This window comes from Ceratotherium simum, chromosome 1, assembly GCF_057802395.1.
Source record: "Ceratotherium simum simum isolate JZ-2026a chromosome 1, ASM5780239v1, whole genome shotgun sequence".
In the NCBI taxonomy this organism is placed as follows: Eukaryota; Metazoa; Chordata; class Mammalia; order Perissodactyla; family Rhinocerotidae; genus Ceratotherium; species Ceratotherium simum.
Window position 1 is genome coordinate 5,164,446 of NC_141900.1, and position 20,598 is coordinate 5,185,043.

The following is a 20,598-nucleotide window of genomic DNA, read 5'->3' on the forward strand; positions in this document are numbered from 1 at the left end:
ACACGTGTGTGCCTCTCCATCAGGTACTCTCTTTGGAAAAAGAAATCACTGACGCTATTCCTAACTCTCCCTTCAGTTTGCTCATAAATGACTCTGTGGGCACTAAGAACTGGGGAGAAAAATAGAATAGGTGAATGGTAAGAAATGCAGGGAATGGTGAAGCCCAGGAAGTAGTTTGTAGGAAAAGGGGCCTCGTGGCCTTTTGGAGGCTTGCTGCAGGCCAGGGGAGCTGGGAAATTCCCCGTGCACACTGCACCAAGGGGACCGGGGGCTGGGAGGAAGCAGAGTTGGAGGCTGAGGCCAAGTTACTACATGTCTGTCCCAAACCCAGCTGCCAGCCCAGAAGATCCAGGCAGATGCAAATTTGGGGAAAGAAAGACTTGGAGGCTGTAAATAACTCACCCTCAGCCTGTTGTTCCAATGAGAAATATCATTTGAGCACATTTCTCATTTGGAGCTCCTGACAGCCTTGTTCTTCGAGCAGGCAGTGCTATCCCCATTTTACAGCTGGTGAGACGGAGGCCGAGGGAGCAGAGGCAGACTTTCCAAGCAGGGAGCTGGGAAACAGTGATCTTGAATTCAGATTTTATCTTCTGAGTCAACCCCCGCCCGGGGGGCTCCCACTGACACTATTCTCCTTCTAAGAGAGCTTTTGAGGCCTCCTCAATTATGGGAAGTGAGTTGTGAGCACTGTCAGATTAGGGAAACTCCTAGGCAGAGCGCCCTGAAGGAAGGGGAGAAGGCGAGTGGAGCCCAGAGGCCAACAAGGGAAGGAGGATCCTCCCTCAAGTCACCAACTTCAAAGTACATCCAGAAACCACCCTCCATCCACAGAGCAGTGCAAATTCATTTAACTTAAAATGCTGGAATCTTACAGCCCAGGAACAGAGTTCTATGCAAAAATCTGAGACAAGAAAAGATAAAGAAAAATGATACCTGTTAGCATCCTCAGTATCACACACCCACTCCAAGTCCCCTAAGAGTTGTTCACCTTTTGGTGTCGCGTGGACCAATTCAACAGAAATTTCTACCCAGAACCTGTGGTTTCAGGCCTGTTACAAGCCTGTGGTGTCACCTGAGTTTTGCTTCACCAGCCCCCACCATTGTCTGAGGGGTCTGCGGGTCTCCCTGACAGATTGGCAGCATCCACGTTGGTTCCAAAGATGATGCATCTTTTCCTCTCCTATATCCCTTCAGCTTTCATCTACTACTCGAAGGCTAAATATTTTATAGAATGTTATGTATAGTATGATCCTATTTCTTTAAAAGTACAACACAACAGAGCAACTTGTAAATGCACAGAGAGTATCCAGAAAATTGTGTTAACCATAGTTCCCTCTACAATGGGGAGGGGTACTGTCGCTGAGATGGGGGCTTTCACTTTTTATTGTGTATATTTTATTTTATATGATTTTGTAATGTTTGAATTACATTCATAATTTTAAAAAATATGCAATAAAACTAAAAGGCTGATTAAACATTTGAAAATGAATAAATTAAATGTTAAAATAAAAGGAAATTCTGTTTTGGATTTTATTTATATAGATTTCAGAAAATGAAGTAGCCTCTCTCTGAGTGTCATATGGCATTATTGGGAGGTTCCCAGAGGCTTGTTCACGTCAAATTTCTGTTTCCAGGCAGGGGATTTCCTGGGTTAAATTATTTAGAAAAAGGAGCTCTTTTACTGTTTCTGTGTCATGAAAACTTAAAAACATCTTTGACAGATACCACATCCCCTTCCCCCCATATGAATGAGCCTCTTAGTTACGCAAAGGATGCAGAATGAAATGGCCATGGGTTAGACTTCTTGTCATAGAGATCTTGATTGGCCGGGATCTGCCAACAGCGACCAAAACACACCAAATGTGAGGATAAATAAATAAATTCCAGAATTTGCCCGTTTCTGGCGTAATTGGTAATGCAAACATACATTTTATTCTGGAAGATGATGAAGGCCACAGCAATGTCATGCCTCACTCTAATAACTCAATGGGACAGAGCTGGGACTCAAGAATCCACCCACCATGGCCAAGACACCTTAGTCACACACAAGCTATCAGTGGACACACGTTTATTTGACATTCTGTCCCAGGCATTGTTCTAAGAGCTTTATAAATATCCAGTCATTTAGTCAACAAGGCAACCCATTTTTACAGTTGAAGAAACTCTGTTTAAGTAACTTGTTCAAAGTTTCCGGCTAATAACAGTGGGCAGAATTGGCATTTCAACCCAAGAAAGCTGGCTCAGAGACCATACTTCATGTTCAAAGCTATTATATCTCCTAATTCTCTCCTCACCTCGTATACATATGTACTTCAAAAAATAAAAAAATGAAAATAAATTGAAGTCGCTGGCTTCGTGTTTGCATAGCATGCAGTGAGAAAGCTTCTTGGAGACTGAAACAATTGAGATGCACAGCATTCAGTGAAAAGATGCTTCGTAAAGCTGTCACCTTCGATAGCTTGGAAACTGTTGGCTGACATTGTAGCTGTAGTGGAAGAGGTTGGATAACAGGATGGTTTTGCTGTGTGTTGGTTGCTGTAAGCTCTATTTGTCAAGGTACTGCAGAGAAGGAGGGAGAGTGAGAGGAGACATAGGGAGAAGCTCAGGGAAGAATTAACTGCTTTGCAAGGAGAAATGAAAAGGAATAGAGAGATCCAAAAACTCGTAGCTTTATATGGTGGAAGAAACCAATTGCTGTGTGGCCCTAATATTAAGGCGTGGGTCTAGGAAAAGGCCTTGAGGGACAAAGACCCAGTAGAACGTCTCATTTGTTACAAGGAACCAAGGCAAAAATCCCATTAGGAGTGATGAACTCCACTTCTCTTGTTCCCGGTAGCTCCAATGTAGCCTGTATTAGGTTCAGAGAAAGATCTGTAAGTCAGAAATCAAAGAAATATAGCAAATTTGAGAACTATCTGAAAAATAATTTGGGGTATGTTTATTAACACAGAACTGACTGGAAAATTCTAAGACCGTTCTTTTTCCCCCCATTTTAACCTCTATCAAATAAATAAGGAATGGATGTCAGAGTATAATTGGCTTTTTGTTTTCATTTTCTTCATGGGACATAAAATAATGATGATTCTTACAATAGATGACAGGGCAGGGTTTTCTAAAGGAACTGCATAGAAAGCAAAGCAAAACAAGAGCAAAAGCAAAACAAAAAAACCCCATAACCCTGGAATAAAAATGCCTTTGACTACACTGGCTAAGATTTTAAATGACTCTGGTTCTCTGACCAGCAGGAATCAGGCTGCAAAGCTGAGTGCCTTCCAACAGCCACATCACAATTGGCCTGGGGAGAGGATCGAAAGGGAAGCCCCTCTCACAGGACGGAGATTGTCTCCCCAAAGGCTGGCTCAGGGCCTCGTCCTCATACCACACAAGGCATTTGCTGGTGGGCCCTTACCATCTGTCCAGGTCAAAGATGCTGAGTGCTGCCATCTTTCCTCATCCACTTGGATGGATAGGGCAACGTTTACATTTTTTTTCTCAATACAATTCTCTATGGGCTTTATTATTTTCCCATATTTAGTATTATGGAAGAGATAGCTAATGTCAATTTATTAATTATTTTTCTTTGTAAATAATCATTTTTTCTTTTCTCAGATTATACACATATTTATATTGGTCTCCTTTATTTTGGAAAAATCAGAAAGTTTACCAAGGCATGTCTGGATGTCAGTCTGTTTTCATTAGTGTTTTTTCCTCATTGAAAACTTTCTTCAGATTTAAAGTATTTTTTGCTACAAATCCTGTGACTCCAGCTGTTGTTGTCTCCTTCTGGTTGGGCACAGGTGCATGCACACACATGTACACACATGCTTGCACACACACACAGATCTGTTTTCTTTTTCTTCCTTCTAGATCTATAGATCTAGAAGGAATTATAGTTCTTATTTTTTCCACTCATAGTCTTTCTCTGTTAATTCTTTTCCTTTTAGGTTTAGGATAATTTCTTCTAAACAACATCTTCAATTTCCTGTTCAATGTCATTGATTCTTTTGAAATTTTGATCATTATGTTTTCCATCTGAAAGCAATCTTTCCTCATTTCTGATAGTTCTCACTTGATAGCCTCTCTCCTTTCTTTAATCTGCTAAAGAACATAGATTAGAGCTTTTTGAACATATAAAATATTCTTTCTTCTCATTGCAGGTGTTTGTTTAATATGACCACATTTAGGGTGGTTCCTCACAATGGTCTCCTTTTTTCAATCTTTCCATTTTTATAGCTAGTTTTCTATTGTTGTTTGTCCAGTAATGGGATATGAGGTTTGTTTTCATATTTCCTGACATTACAGCAGGGGTACCTGTTTAGAGTATGTAACCCTAAATATTTTCAGTGGCTTCACTTGGCTGAGTTAGGGATTCAGTTGACTCTGAGTGGAGATTTCACCACACAACACGTATCTTCTACTTCACGATTCCAGGTGGAGCGGATAATGGTTGCTCACACCTGGCCAGTACTGCTTGTGACACTGATAGCTGTTTGTTGGGAGGCTTGTGTACACGGGAGAGTAATGAAGTGGAGCTTCCTAAGAGAAAAACCTATCCTCATCTCTGTTTACATAATCAGCTTGTGATAGCAGTTTGTGGACTAAGATGATTCACATGTTCCAGGACACAGTATGATCCTTTTTCTTAAGCTTCCACAGAAGTTCTTCAAACTTGGATGAAACCAGAAGGGAGAGATTGTGTCTCATCTAGTATTGAGGCAGGACTTAATGCTTGTGTTTTGGTGGAAGGACTGGCTGTGGGACTGAATGAAGAAGCCACCAGCAATCAGTGGATGTGTCCTCCTGACAACACTGTACTCTGAGTCCTGTGCATCCCTCTCTCTCCCACTGTGTCCCCTCACAAGGACGGCTGTCATTGGTGTCCACTGCTTTGGTCCCTCTCTACCCCTTTCCATTTCTCTCTGCCGCTCTTCTCCCTATCCATGCAGCCCCGGCCAAACAGATAGAGAAATCATCAGTCCAGAGCATGCAATGATTTGTTTTAGTCCTGCCTTTTTTTTAAATCAGTGGTTATGTGACTTTGGGCAAATCATTCACTTTTTCTCTGGGCCTTAGCGTCTCTCTCTATAAGACCCAGACACTGCACTAGATGAACTTTGAGGTCTCTTTGAGTTTCTTCAGTCAGTTCTCAGTGTCCCTCCCTGCCCATGGTTGAGGTGCTCAGCTCATTTGAGCTTCCAGGTAGGTTCTGTATTAATAAGGGTTCTCCAGAGAAACAGGACCAACAGGATAGATAGACAGATGGTAGAAAGAAAGAAGGAAAGAGAGAAAGAGAGAGAGAGAGAAAGAGAGAGAGAGAGAGAAAGAGAGAAAGAGAGAAAGGCAGAGAGACACAAAGACAGAGACTGAGAGATTATAAGGTATTGGTTCATGTGATTACGGAGGCTGAGAAGCCCCAAGATCTGCTGTGTGGAAGCTGGGTACCCAGGTGTTTCAGTTGTGTGGTTCCAGTCATGTCCAAAGGGTTGAGAACCAGGGAAGCCAGTGGTTTAGGTCCTAATCTGAGGACAAGAGAAGACTGATCGCCCAGCTTGAACAGTCAGGCAGAGAAAGAGCAATTCTCCTTCTCTCTGCCTTTTTGGTCTATTCAGACCCTCAATGGATTGGATGAGACCTACCCACACTGGGAACGGTAATCTGCTTTACTCAGTCTACTGATTCAAATGCTAATCTCATCTGGAAACACTCTCACAGACACACCCAGAATAACAGAATAACTTTTAGCCAAATGTCTGGGCACCCCATGGCCCAGTCCAGTTAGAACATAAACTTAACCAATCTCTCCATTTTCCTTCCTTCTACACTCCAGAGTAGCCATCCATGGAGGGGAGGGGGGACTTTCTCTTAAAACCCACAGACAGTAGTCCCTTTTTTAGATAAGAAAATTGGAGTTAAATGAGGTTAACCTCAGGAAAGGTGACAGATCTTAGCTCTCCATAGGGAAGTTCATAGACATTACCCTAGCCTCTGGCATCCCTAGGAGATCTGGGTCCACCTCACAGGTCAGTGGTGGAGAAAGGGTTCCCACATGTGTTGGAGCAATGACATGGGCTAGGTTGCACTAGCTGTGACATCAAACTGCCCTATGAATTTATGCGGGACTAAGTGGATGTGGACTTGACCACACTCAGAAGTCGTCAACCAATTCTTTTAATTTATATCACTAAAAGGCCACCATATTTTTAAATCTAGGCACAGCATTTTTTCTCTGAAGTCAAACTGCCGCAAGACACATCACATTGCTTATGACTCATGGCCTAGAGGCTGCAACAAACTTGGCGACAGTGTGTTGGTGTCCAAAGGGAAAAAGCCTCATTTACAGGTAGCATCTGTTTGAAGGGCCTGGGCCCCCAGAGAGCACTTTTCCAGGAGGCCATTAAATATACAAATGGTCTCTGAACTCCAACTTATTTTGTTTCACTTCAGAGAGCCAGAAACATCAAATACTTTTTCTGTTCAACAAAACTGGTCACAGAGGCAGGTAAACACTAAATTGGCAGATGATTACTCTGAAGAATAAAGCCGTACAGTAAAGCCCAATCGATACCTTTGTGAATTCTCCTATTCTTTTTGTGAGGGTTCATTCACAATATAGAAAATATATTTTCTTTGCATTTTTGAAGGATGCTAGTTTCATTTACATGACAGTTTCATTAAATATGAATAATTTTCTTGCACATTCCCCCACAAAAAAAAAAAGAACAAATTATAGCACAGTCATTTGACTCAGAATAGAGAAATTTCAAAATAAATTTCAGGATCCACGATCTTTTACACTGCATGCGAATTAACTATTTTTAGCCTAAACATAAGACTTATATTTAGAGGCTGAAATCAGCTGATATAGGCTTATTTATGGTGTGACCCAAATGTGAGATGGAGTTGGCTGTGATCATGGACCCAGATACATAAATTCTAACTTAATTTAAATATAAGGGATGCCTGATGACCAAAGGTAACATTTGCTTGAAGTTTTCAGACCTCACAAAGGATTTTCCCTTTTTAACAGTTTTTAAACTTGAAGTAGATTTAAATTAAATTCCCCAAAATTGGAAATATCACTTTTAATTCAGTAGCTAAATTCCATTTAAAATGATTTTATGCCTTGTTCTGATTACTGATGGGAGCTTAGCGGTCATCCTCGAAAACATCATTCAGCTCTCTGTTCACATCATGCCAAAGTCTTAATCGACTTTCATATGTATTTTACAAACTCAGATTAATTTTTTCAGGAAATATTCTGGCAGAATTGTTAACATGCTTTTATTTCTTTTGGAAAGATAATGTATTAACTGATCTAAATGTAGTAGTAGAATCAACTGCATTTTTCTAAGTAGAGTGATGATCCATTCTCTTATTTTATTTTGATTACATTTCATTTTGTTGATTCTTATTTGCAGGGGAGATTTGAAACTTCCACAGCCATGAGGATTCTAAATTAGTCATTTGAATGGGGAGGGAGCACAATCTCAAACTCCAGGTCCATGTCATCCTCGTCTAAATCAGTCTAGTCTAAAGCTAAGCAAACTAAAGGACATTTCACATGGTTGGTTGTCATCTTCTTTTCTGTGAAAGCATCTTTTAAAATACATGAATCAATGGTGAAATAAGCAGACCAAGAATCTAAAGACATGTGGAAAATAGTAAAAAGTAAGAATTAAATGAAAACATAAGTTCGCAATTTTATTTTTTCTTGACATCTTTGATTGATTTGTAAGAGTTGAATAACTTAACTTAGAGTAATAGAAAAATTACTGCTCCACTTTATCACAAAGGATGATTTCTAGTTGTTAGGGAAGCGGGAGAATCTCCCTCCACCCTATCCCTTAAGGTTCTTATGGCTGGCCAAATAATTAAAAGATAGGTTAGCAGGAGAAAATAATACCAAGTATAATAACATGTATACATGGGAGAAACCAGGGAAACCGAGTTTCTCAACAAAATGACAGATATTCTCATCTTAAATACCATCTTCAGCTAAGGGAAAGGAGGATGTTGGGGGTGGGGGGAGTTGGTTATGGGAGATTACCAGAAAAGCACAGTAAACAAGAGTAAGGTTATTATGCAGATTTAAGGCCTCACCTTCCAGACTGATAAGTTTCTAGAGATGAGGTCATCCCCCCTCTTCCTAGTACAGAAGGGAGCTACCTTTACAAATGGAGATTTCTCTTATAAATGTAAACATTTATCTGGCAACTCTTTTTAGGGCCACCTAGAGAATGTGGCCAGGGAGAGACAGAATTTTGATAAGAGGGTCCTGGTGCCTTTCCTATCCTAACACCTATTTTACATTATATTACAGCCATCATATGGTAGTAATTCCATCCTGAAACAGGCCTTCTATGTTAAATTATTTAGGCAGTTAGCGGGGGAGGTCAAATGCCCCTCAGAGAAATTAATCAAGGTAAAGAGATATATTTCAAGGTGGCTAATTTTTATCTCCCACATAGTTAATTTCACAATAATGTTCTTCAATTTTATGAAAAACATATAGTTTTAAAATATCATTTTTTCGAGGTCCGGGAGTCAAGATGGCGGCGTAGGCAGACTCTGAACTCACCTCCTCCCATGGACACAGCCAATTTACAACTACTCGTGGAAAAATTACCCCTGAGACAGAACTGAAAACTGGATAAGAGGAACTCCTGCAACAACGGACAATCCTAACTGGGGTAGAAGAGGCAGAGACTTCCTTCTGGAGAGGAAAAACACCGCCTTCACAAGCCGCCAGCTTCACGGCCACCGGGAGCAGCTCACAGGTACGCACTCTCCCTGGAGGCGCGGGGCCCTGAGCCGGGGAGCGCCCCCGCTGTGGGCATTTTGTGGCCCCAGCACAATCGACACCAGCGGCATAATATCTGACTTTGCCTCCTACTAAAGCATGGGGTAGCACCCCCAGAAAACCCGGTTCACAAAGAAACTAAAACTGACTCTTAAAGGGCCCGTGCACAAACTCACCCATTCCAGAAAGCACCCTAAAATCACCAGAAAGAAAGGTGCACAGTGCTTCGGTGACAAGAGACTCACCTAATAGGCCCTGAGTGCATCTCGGTGAGGGGTGAGACCTCTCCAGGGACTGGGACATTGGCGGCGGCCATTGTTGTGGCCTGGTGTGAGCAAGCTGACACAGACGCCATTGGAGTTTTCCCTGAGACCTGCTAGCCCAGGGTCTGCTCCACCCGCTAGAGCACCGATTTAATCCAGCTCAGCCAGGGCAGGCAGCCCACCCTAGAGACTGGCCCCACCCAACAACAAGCCCTCAGGCAACATGTGGGCCTGCATAGATTGGTGACTTGATTCTCTGCAGCCTGGCAACTGAGCTGACTTGAGCGGGGCAGGGTGTGCACAAGGAGCGGGTGGAGAGTGTGGGGTGGTGGCGGAGTGTGTGGGGCTCCCGCCATGGAGAGACTGGGTCCGCTTGGGGAGCTCAGGGCACTCACATGGGGCAGGACTGTGTTGACTGTGTGTGTGGACCTGTGGACAACAGGGCTTGTCAGCTGCAGAAGACTTGTGCTTCTCAAAGACCCACATAGGAGGTTTGCCCCACCTTCCAAAGCCTGAAACAATTGGGTGCTCCTGTGCCTGAGGGCAGCCCCACCCAGCTGCAATCCTCAGAGAGCTGACAAGAGACCTAATAGGCTAGAGGTTTACAGCAATTGTAAGGCCCTGAGCCTAACAACCTGCCACACTGGGGGCCTACTCACTTAAAAGAAATACTGCAACACAAATGTGGTATTAGAACTTACAGCCAACTGTGCTGGGGCTCCCCACACCTGATAAAGAGACTGAAGGGCCCACAACAACTACAAGCAGCTGAGCATTACAACAGCTGGCCAGGAGCATAACTCAGCCTCCCTGGGCGCCTATAGGGAGAGCTAACAGGCCACAATAGAAGGACACACGTAGCCCACATAGGGGCCACCCCTGGAACATTGACAACTGAGGGAAGCACACTGGAAGCCTCCTAAGGCATCACTTACATAAGGTCATCTATCCAAGAGCAGGAGACGTAGCTGACCCACCTAATACGTAGACACAAGCACAGGGAAAGAGGCAAAATGAGGAGGCAAAAGAATACATTCCAAGTAAGGGAACAGGACAAAACCCCAGAAAAGGAACTAAGTGAAACAGAAATGAGCAACCTACCTGAGAGAGTTCAAACTAAGAGTGTTAAGGGTGCTCACTGATCTGGGGAGAAGAATAGATGAACTCAGTGAGAATGTCAACAAAGAAATGGAAGATATAAAAAAGAACCAATCAGAAATGAAGAATACAATACTGGAAATGAAAAACTCATTAGAGGGACTCAAAAGCAGAGTAGAGGATACAGAAGAACGGATCAGTGAGCTGGAAGAAAGACTAGAAGAAATTACCCAAGGTGAACAGGTAAAAGAGAAAAGAATTAAAAAGAGTGAGGACAGTCTAAGGGACCTCTGGGACAACATCAAGCGCACTAACATCCGTGTTATAGGTGTCCCGGAAGGAGAAGAGTGAGACAAGGGGGCAGAGAATCTATTTCAAGAAATAATAGATGAAAACTTCCCTAACCTAAGGAAGGAAACAGACATCCAGGTACAGGAGGCACAGAGAGCCCCAAACAATATAAACCAAAGAGGCCCACACCAAGACACATCATAATCAAAATGTCCAGAATTAAAGATAAAGAGAGAATCCTAAAAGCCGCAAGACAATGTCAAGTTACATACAAAGGAAACCCCATAAGGCTATCAGCTGACTTCTCAGCAGAAACCTTACAGGCTAGAAGAGAATGGCACGATATATTTAACGTGCTAAAAGGAAAAAACTTACAGCCAAGAATACTCTACCCAGCAAGGTTATCGTTCAAAATGGAAGGAGAGAACAAAATTTTCCCAGATAAGCAAAAATTAAAGGAGTTTGTCACCAAGAAACCAGTGTTACAAGAAATGTTAAAGGGACTGATTTAAGGGGAAAAGAGAAGACCACAAATAGGAAAAATTATCTATTTCCACGATTAGAACGTAATGGATACAAATGCACAAAAAAGAGGTTGGATATGATATCAAAAACATAAAAGGAGGGAGGAGGGTAGTTAAAGAGTACAGCTTTCAGACAGAGGTCAAACTAAAGTGACCATCAATTCTGTATAGAAGAAGTAAGGAACAGAGAAGGACTACTAAAACACTGAGGAAAAAAAAAAGTTAAAAAATGGCAGTAAGTACATACTTATCAATAGCTACTTTAAACGTCAATGGACTAAATGCCCCAATTAAAAGGCATAGGTTGGCTGACTGGATAAAAAAACAAGACCCATATGTATGCTGCATACAAGAGACACACTTCAGACCTAAAGACACTCACAAACTGAAAGTGAAGGGATGGAAAAAGATACTCCACGCAAATGGCAATGAAAAGAAAGCTGGGGTAGCAGTACTCATATCAGACAAAATAGACTTTAAAACAAAAACTGTAAAAAGAGACAAAGAAGGGCAGTACATAATGATCAAGGGAACAATCCAACAAGAGGATATAACACTTGTAAATATCTACGCACCCAATGTAGGTGCACCTAAATATATAAAGCAATTATTAACAGACATAAAAACAGAAATAGACAGTAACACAATAATAGTAGGGGACTTTAACACTCCACTTACACCAACGGATAGATCATCCAAACAGAAGATCAATAAGGAAACATTGGCCTTAAACGACACACTAGAACAGATGGACCTAGTAGATATATACAGAGCATTCCATCCAAAAACAGAAGAATACACGTTCTTTTCAAATGCACATGGAACATTCTCCAGGATTGATCACATATTAGGCCACAAAACAAGTCTCCATAAATTTAAGAAGATTGAAATAATACCAAGCATCTTTTCTGACCACAACGGTATGAAACTAGAAATCAACTATAGGAAGAAAATCAGAAAAGCCACAAATATGTGGAGATTAAACAAAATGCTACTGAACAACGACTGGGTTAACAAAGAAATCAAAGAAGAAATCAAAAAATACCTGGAGACAAATGAAAATGAAAATACGACATGCCAGAATTTATGGGATACAGCAAAAGCGGTTCTAAGAGGGAAGTTTATAGCAATACAGGCCTATCTCAACAAACAAGAAAAATCTCAAATAAACAATCTAACAATGCACCTAAAGGAACTGGAAAAAGAAGAACAAACAAAGCCCAAAATCAGTAGAAGAAGGGAAATAATAAAAATCAGAGCAGAAATAAATGAAATAGAGACCAAAAAAACAATAGATAAAATTAATAAAACCAAGAGCTGGTTCTTTGAAAAGATCAACAAAATAGACAAACCTTTAGCTAGACTCACCAAGAAAAAAAGAGAGAAGGCACAAATAAGTAAAATCAGAAATGAAAGAGGAGAGGTTACAACAGAAACCTCAGAAATACAAAAGATTATAAGAGAATACTATGAAAAATTATAAGCCAACCAATTCGACAATCTGGAAGAAATGGATAAATTCTTAGAATCATACAACCTTCCAAAACTGGATCAAGAAGAAGTAGAGAATTTGAATAGACCAATCACCAGTAAGGAGATCGAAACAGTAATCAAAAACCTCCCCAAAAATAAAAGTCCAGGACCAGACGGCTTCCCTGGTGAATTCTACCAAACATTCAAAGAAGAATTAATACCTATCCTTCTCAAACTCTTCAAAAAATTGAGGAGGGGGGGAAGCTCCCTAACTCATTCTATGAAGCTGACAATACCCTGATACCAAAACCAGACAAGGACAACACAAAAAAAGAAAATTACAAGCCAATATCACTGATGAACATCGATGCGAAAATCCTCAACAAAATACTAGCAAATCGCATACAACAATACGTTATAAAGATTATACACCATGATCAAGTGGGATTTATTCCAGGTATGCAGGGATGGTTTAACATTCGAAAATCAATCAACGTAATACACCACATTAATAAAATGAAGAACAAAAATCACATGATCATCTCAATAGATGCAGAGAAAGCATTTGACAAGATCCAGCATCCATTTATGATAAAAACTCTGAATAAAATGGGTATAGAAGGAAAGTACCTCAACATAATAAAGACCATATATGAGAAACCCACAGCTAATATCATCCTCAATGGTGAAAAACTGAAAGCTATCCGTCTAATAACAGGAACCAGACAAGGATGCCCACTCTCACCACTCCTATTTAACATAGTATTGGAAGTCCTAGCCAGAGCAATCAGGCAAGAGAAAGAAATAAAAGGGATCCAAATTGGAAAGGAAGAAGTGAAACTGTCACTATTTGCAGATGACATGATTTTATATATAGAAAACCCTAAAGAATCCACCAGAAAACTTTTAGAAGTAATAAACGAATATGGTAAAGTTGCAGGATACAAAATCAACATAAAAAATCAGTGGCATTTCTGTACACTAACAACAAAGTAGCAGAAAGAGAAATTAAGAATACCATCCCATTTACAATTGCAACAAAAAGAATAAAATACCTAGGAATAAACTTAACCAAAGAGGTGAAAGATCTGTACACTGAAAACTATAAAACATTTCTGAAAGAAATTGAAGAAGACACAAAGAAATGGAAAGATATTCCGTGCTCTTGGATTGGAAGAATTAACATAGTTAAGATGTCCATACTTCCTAAAGCCATCTATAGATTCAATGCAATCCCTATCAAAGTTCCAACAACATTTTTCACGGAAATAGAACAAAGAATCCTAAAATTCATATGGAACAACAAAAGACCCCGAATAGCTAAAGGAATCCTGAGAAAAAAGAACAAAGCTGGAGGTATCACACTCCCTGAGTTCAAAATATACTACAAAGCTATAGTAACCAAAACAGCATGGTACTGGCACAAAAACAGACACACAGATCAATGGAATAGAATCGAAAGCCCAGATATAAACCCACACATCTATGGACAGCTAATCTTTGACAAAGGAGCCAAGAACATACAATGGGGAAAAGAAAGTCTCTTCAACAAACGGTGTTGGGAAAACTGGACAGCCATATGCAAAAAAATGAAAGTAGATCCTTACCTTACACCATACACAAAAATTAACTCCAAATGGATTAAAGACTTGAATGTAAGACCTGAAACTGTGAAAGTTCTAGAAGAAAACATAGGCAGTACGCTCTTCGACATCGGTCTTAGCAACATCTTTTCAAACACCACATCTGACCGGGCAAGGGAAACAATAGAATAAATAAACAAATGGGACTATATCAAACTAAAAAGCTTCTGCACAGCAAAGGAAACCATCAACAAAATGAAAAGACAACCTAACAATTGGGAGAAGATATTTGCAAACCATACATCTGATAAGGGCTTAATCTCCAAAATATATAAAGAACTCATGCATCTCAACAACAAAAAAACTACCAACCCGATTAAAAAATGGGCAAAAGACCTGAACAGACATTTCTCCAAAGAAGATATACAGATGGCCAACAGACACATGAAAAGCTGTTCAAAATCACTAACTATCAGGGAAATGCAAATCAAAACTACAATGAGATATCACCTCACGCCCGTCAGAATGGCTATAATTAACAAGACAGGAAACAACATGTGTTGGAGAGGATGTGGAGAGAAGGGAACTCTCATACACTGCTGGTGGGAGTGCAAACTGGTGCAGCCACTATGGAAAACAGTATGGAGATTCCTCAAAAAATCAACGATAGAACTACCATATGATCCAGCTATTCCACTGTTGGGTATTTATCCAAAGAACTTGAAAACACCAATTTGCAAAGGTACATGCGCCCCTGTGTTCATTGCAGCCTTATTCACAATAGCCAAGACTTGGAAGCAACCTAAGTGCCCATCAAGGGACAAATGGATAAAGAAGCTGTGGTATATATACACAATGGAATACTACTCAGCCATAAGAAACGAGGAAATCCAGCCATTTGTGACAACATGGATGGACATTGAGGGTATAATGCAAAGTGAAATAAGTCAGAGGGAGAAGGCCAAATACCATATGATTTCCTACATTAAGTAGTAGATAATAACAACAATAAACAAACACATAGGGACAGAGATTGGATTGGTGGTTACCAGAGGGGAAGGGGGGAGGGAGGAGGGTGAAAGGGATAATTCGGTACATGTGTGTGGTGATGGGGTGTAATTAGTATTTTGGTGGTGAACATGATGTAGTCCATGCAGAAATAGAAGTACTATGATGTACACCTGAAATTTTTGCAATGTTATAAACCAATGTTACTGCAATAAACAAAAAATTAAAAAAAAAAAATATCATTTTTTCAACCCTTTTTATTTGGCCTCATATTCCTTACTAAGTATGTACTTCCCCAGCTTGAAAAAATTCATTATTTTGTTTCTATAATTCAAAGAATATTGGATTTCACATAACCTGTGTGTAAATCACTGCTCAGCCATTTGCCAGTTGAGTGAAGGGGGAATAATAATGCCTACTTCATGGAATTTGCTAAAAGAGTTACTAGTATAATATATAGGAAATCCCTAGCACACGCAATGTCTGGTAGACAGCTGTCTTTCACAAATATGTGTTGAAGTAGAAAATCTCCTTATGAAATTTGAAGAATCACATATACAAAGGATATAGACTGAGGATATACATATACAAAGGATATATACATAAATTAAATGGTAGAGACAGGATTTGAACCAAGGCCCTCTGGTGTTGTCCCAACCATCTTTATGGGCCCAAAGATGTCAAGCTAAAAAAATAATAAAATATATATAACAATGCATCATACGTGTTTATAACAATATATCAGGCACTGTGCTATGCCCTTTACTAGTTATTGCCTCCATGCTAGAGATGAGGGAAGCAAGGAGTATCTGCCAGAAGTCACCAAGCCAACAAAGGGTTGATTGACCAAAGTCTGACTTCCAGTTCAAGCCATGAACACTACAGTGTGAGCAGCTTAAGTGAGGCCCTTTGTTTGGAACCCTTTCTTTGACCTTTCTTTTTACTCTTAATCTGAGAGCTTTTCAATTGTTTTTTTTTTTTTTATTTGTGAGGAAGATCAGCCCTGAGCTAACATCCATGCCAATCCTCCTCTTTTTGCTGAGGAAGACCGGCCCTGAGCTAACATCTATTGCCCATCCTCCTTTTTTTTTTAATTTTCCTTTTTTACTCCCCAAAGCCCTAGTAAATAGTTGTATGTCATAGCTGCACATCCTTCTAGTTGCTGTTTGTGGGATGCCGCCACAGCACGGCCTGACAAGCGGTGCGTCGGTGTGCGCCCAGGATCTGAACCCGAGCTGCCAGTAGTGGATCGCAAGCACTTAACCGCTAAGCCACGGGGCTGGCCCCAATCTGAGAGCTTTTAAAAATCTCCTTAGGTCATTGAGTGTGATTAGACTCTTGGGAATGAAATGTTTAGAATTCACCAAATCTGGGTGATTGGTGGTTGTTAAAGCGAAGCTCTATAGAGTTTAACATGATCCTTTTGGCCAAGAGATTGAGAGCTTCCAGATGCTTTGAGGATGACTTCTCAGCATTAATGATGGGCTCTTTGTAGCTCTCTTAAAAAGCCCAAAGATAAAGATTTGATCCTGGCGTGAGACAGCCCTCAGGCCCTGCCTGGGGACAAATGCTTCTCAAAAAGGACAAAAGCTTTTTCCTCTCTTTTCCTTTAATGAAGGAATTCTGAGTTATTGTGTGATGCGAATAAGGAAGAGGAGGAACACCTCATGAATGAGTCATGAGGTAAAATTCTGGTTCTAACACTTGGGAAATAGCAAATTTGGAAAAAATTATCTAGCTCACTTTAATTATCAGGGGCGTTCATGTAATGTAGAGAGGGGAAATAGAGTGAATTAAAGAATAAAAATATGCCACAGTGTCTCTAAAAATTAGAGAGAGGAGTCCAGGCCAGTTTAAGGGAGACAGTAGGCCCTGGGAAGGTCAGCCTCTCTTTGTGTAGATGACCATCAGAGATCTGATGTCTGCACAATAAAACAAATGGACTCCCCTTACTTTGATTTCATACTCTTTAATCAAATGCCTACTTTTAATTTCTCTTTTCCTGTAATATTTCTACATAGAGAGTGCATTATGGAGACATTTATTTAACTGTTATGTTTTTCATGTTGCATGGAAATACTGGCATTGTTGTCAGTCTGGTTAGCATAAGCCATCATCCTAGATCAGTTTCTCAAATTTGGAAAATGGATGAGTCCACTTAACAGAGGAGAACCGGTGTTGATTTAAAGTAATTATGTTACTCAATATATTTAAATGTAAACCTGTGTGTAAACTGCTTATGCTTACAGCTAGAATACAACTATAAAGTCAAAATGCATTGATCAACTAAATTTAAATTCAAATTAACATTAATTAAATACAGTGTGTTATGATTTTCTAAAACTAAATTGCTAATTATGATGGGAATGTGAACCTTCTCTAGCGCGGGCTTTTTTGAGTTTTGCATATCTGCCATATGCAGTGTGACTTGATTTTTCACACCTCTTTTCTCAATTTGAATTATAGCCATTCTTTTTCTCTGACTCACTTGACTGGCAAAGTCCAAACTCTGGTTAAGCCCAACCACTTAGCTTTTCTAAGTACTGCACCAGAACAGCTGAGTATCACTGGAGGAAAGCACACAAACTTGGTCAGATTTCACTTTAAATTAAAGCTTAAAATCTCAAATGGATATTGAAGATTGCCTCCAAATCCTACCGTATGCTCTTGGTATATTACCATTTCTATTCTCCATAACTTCTATTTCACACTTTCTTCTCTCTTCTCAACCAATCTAAACACTGCCACCCACAGTCACCACCAAACACACATGCACACACCAATGTTCTCAGTTGTCATATTCAGACTATATTAGAACATTAGAAGCAGTCAGAATAAGCGTCGTCATCTTCCCACAACAATAACTGTCCCTTCATATGCATCTATTTCCATATTCTCTACTTTTTCATCATAAATTACGTGCATGAAGTGTCCCAGTTCCTATTAAAGGTTAACCCTTCTACTTGTGCCACGAGTTCAAATCCTCTCACGTTATCAAGACATGGTTTCTTCAATTTCTATCTATCGTGCAACACAAATTTCTCCCTCAACTTTGGACTATTCCTGTCAGCATCCATACTTGTTCTATATCTTCCAGTTTAAAAAGGAAAATCCCTCTTAAGTCCACATCCCTGCACTTCTAGTTATTGCCTCATCTCCACTTTCCCACAGGAAAACTTGACACTGTTATCTGCATTTTCTATCTATACTCTCTCACATCATCTTTGATCTTCAGCCTCCTCATTTTTAGCTATATTCTTTCTGACATTGTTCCTATCAAGGTTGTCAATGACATTGGTGTTGCCAAATCCAATGTTCACACATTCTTATCCACTTAACTCTCTCTCTACTTCTTAAAATGCTTTCTATTCTTGACTTCAAGGACAAGGAACTTGAGTAATTTCCTTCCCACATGCCAAGTTTCTCATCAGTCTTTCTTAAGTGATATCTATCCTCTTCAGGGTCTTGACTTCAAAATGCAAGGTGCTCCAGGGCTCGGTCTTAAGCCATTTTCTTAATGCCTCTCCCTGTGTAATCTTATTGAATCCCATGGATTTTCACAAGACCAGTACATCTTTAACTCTTGGCATCTGCATTCTCATATACTGTCATCTTGACATTACCACTCAGATACCTAATTGGTATTTTAAAAAGAACATGGGAAAAATAGAATTCTTGATTCTTTTATCCTCAAACTTGCTTTTCCCTCAGTCTTCTCCATCTCAATAAAGAGTACTACCAAATACTTAGTTGCTCAAATCAAAAACCTAAGATTAGCCTTAATCTCTCCCTTTTCTAGAGGCTCCAGATCCAATCTCTTAGAAAGTCCTTGGCAACACTACTTCTAGAACATATCCTGGATTATTTCACTTCTCATTGCCACTCTTTTCACACTAGTTTGTCTCCAGCCTCATTCATCTGGATCACAGGAATAGCCATCTAATTCATTTATTTATTACCGCTCTTGACCCCCTATATTATTTATCTCTGCAGTAGCCTGAGTTATTATTTACAAATGAAAATCAGTTCACAATGTTTCCACATTTAAAACCATCCAGGGTTCCAGTCCAAGATGGTGACATAAAAGCCTTCTGAACTCACCTCCTCCCATGGATAAATTGAGCCTACAGCTACGCACAAAGCAATTCCCTCTGAAAGAAATCCAGAAACTATCTGAGTGATTCCTACACATTAGATGAATTAGAAAATAACCACATCACCCACATCAAAACATGAAGGAAAAGCTGAGACACCCTGTCACCATAAACCTCATGCCCAGCACAGCGCCATACAATCAGGAGGGAATTCCCAACACCCAGCTTCTCCCTGAGGAGTGCTGGGTTTGGACCCCACATCTAGTATCAAAATTATAATTCTCACCTGTGGGATGGGACCCCAAAACAACTAGCTCTGAAAGCCAACAGGGCTTGTGGCTGAGACCCACAAAACTATAGCAAACAAAGAAGCAGTATTTACGAGGCGCAAAAAGACTCACCATGGCTATCCCCTCCATGGCTCAGCACAGAGGCAGCCTGCAAAAAAATTCCAATTTTCCTGTCTTCATCTGAAAGAAGCCTATCTGCATTCTTTAAAAGCTGCTGCCTGAAAGCCAGGCTTCTAATTTAGCAGACAGCTAGGGGCTGACTGTGATACTCCCCAGAGACCAAGGAAGCCAATGGATGCCATCTCTGCCTTCTCACTTCAACATGCTCTAATTCACCAATGTCTCCCTGGAAGGAGTTTGTAAACACATCTGGTACCCCAGCTTTTGTGGCTGCTGTCTAAAGGATGAGCCCCTAGATTGCCTGCCTCTGATAGTCAAAAGGGTTTGAATTCACAAGTCCCACAGGCCAGTAGCAAACAAAGAAACAGTTTTTAACTGGCTATCTCCCTAGGGCTCAGTGCAGAGGGAGCAGACAGAATGCCCATCTCCCAGTCTTTCCTTGAAAGAGGCCAACTTGCGTACTTTAAGAGCTGCATGTCCTGAGGGGCATGCTTGAAATATAGCAGGCATCTAGGGGCTGACTGTGATCCTCCCTGGAGACTGGGAAAGCTAGCAGATACCACCTCTTCCTTCTCACTTAATCCTGCTATAATATCTTCCTAGAAGAAGCTTTTATCCACATCTGGTACCCCAGCTTTTGCAACTGAGACCCAAGGGATGGGCCCCTGGATCACCTGGCTCTGATAGCCAATGGGGCTTGCATTCATGAGTTTCACAGGACTGTAGAAAACAAACAGTTCTTAATGAGTATAGGAGCACCTCCCAGTGGCTATATACCCAGGCCCAATACAGAGGGAGCAGACAAAAAAGCCCATGACTCAGTTTCTCCCTGGAAGGCCCTAATGTTGCCTGATGATATGACTTCCAATCAGCCTGTGTCTAGGTGCTGACTGCAATCTTCCCCTCTGGGACACTGACAGGTCTTGGCACACTCTAAACTCCTGGAAGCCACTAAGAACAAAGAAAGCAACTTGGACAGCACAAAGGTTTCAGAGACAAGCAAAAGATTGGGTTGGGCTGATTGATAAGATTCATCTCCTGCACATGACAG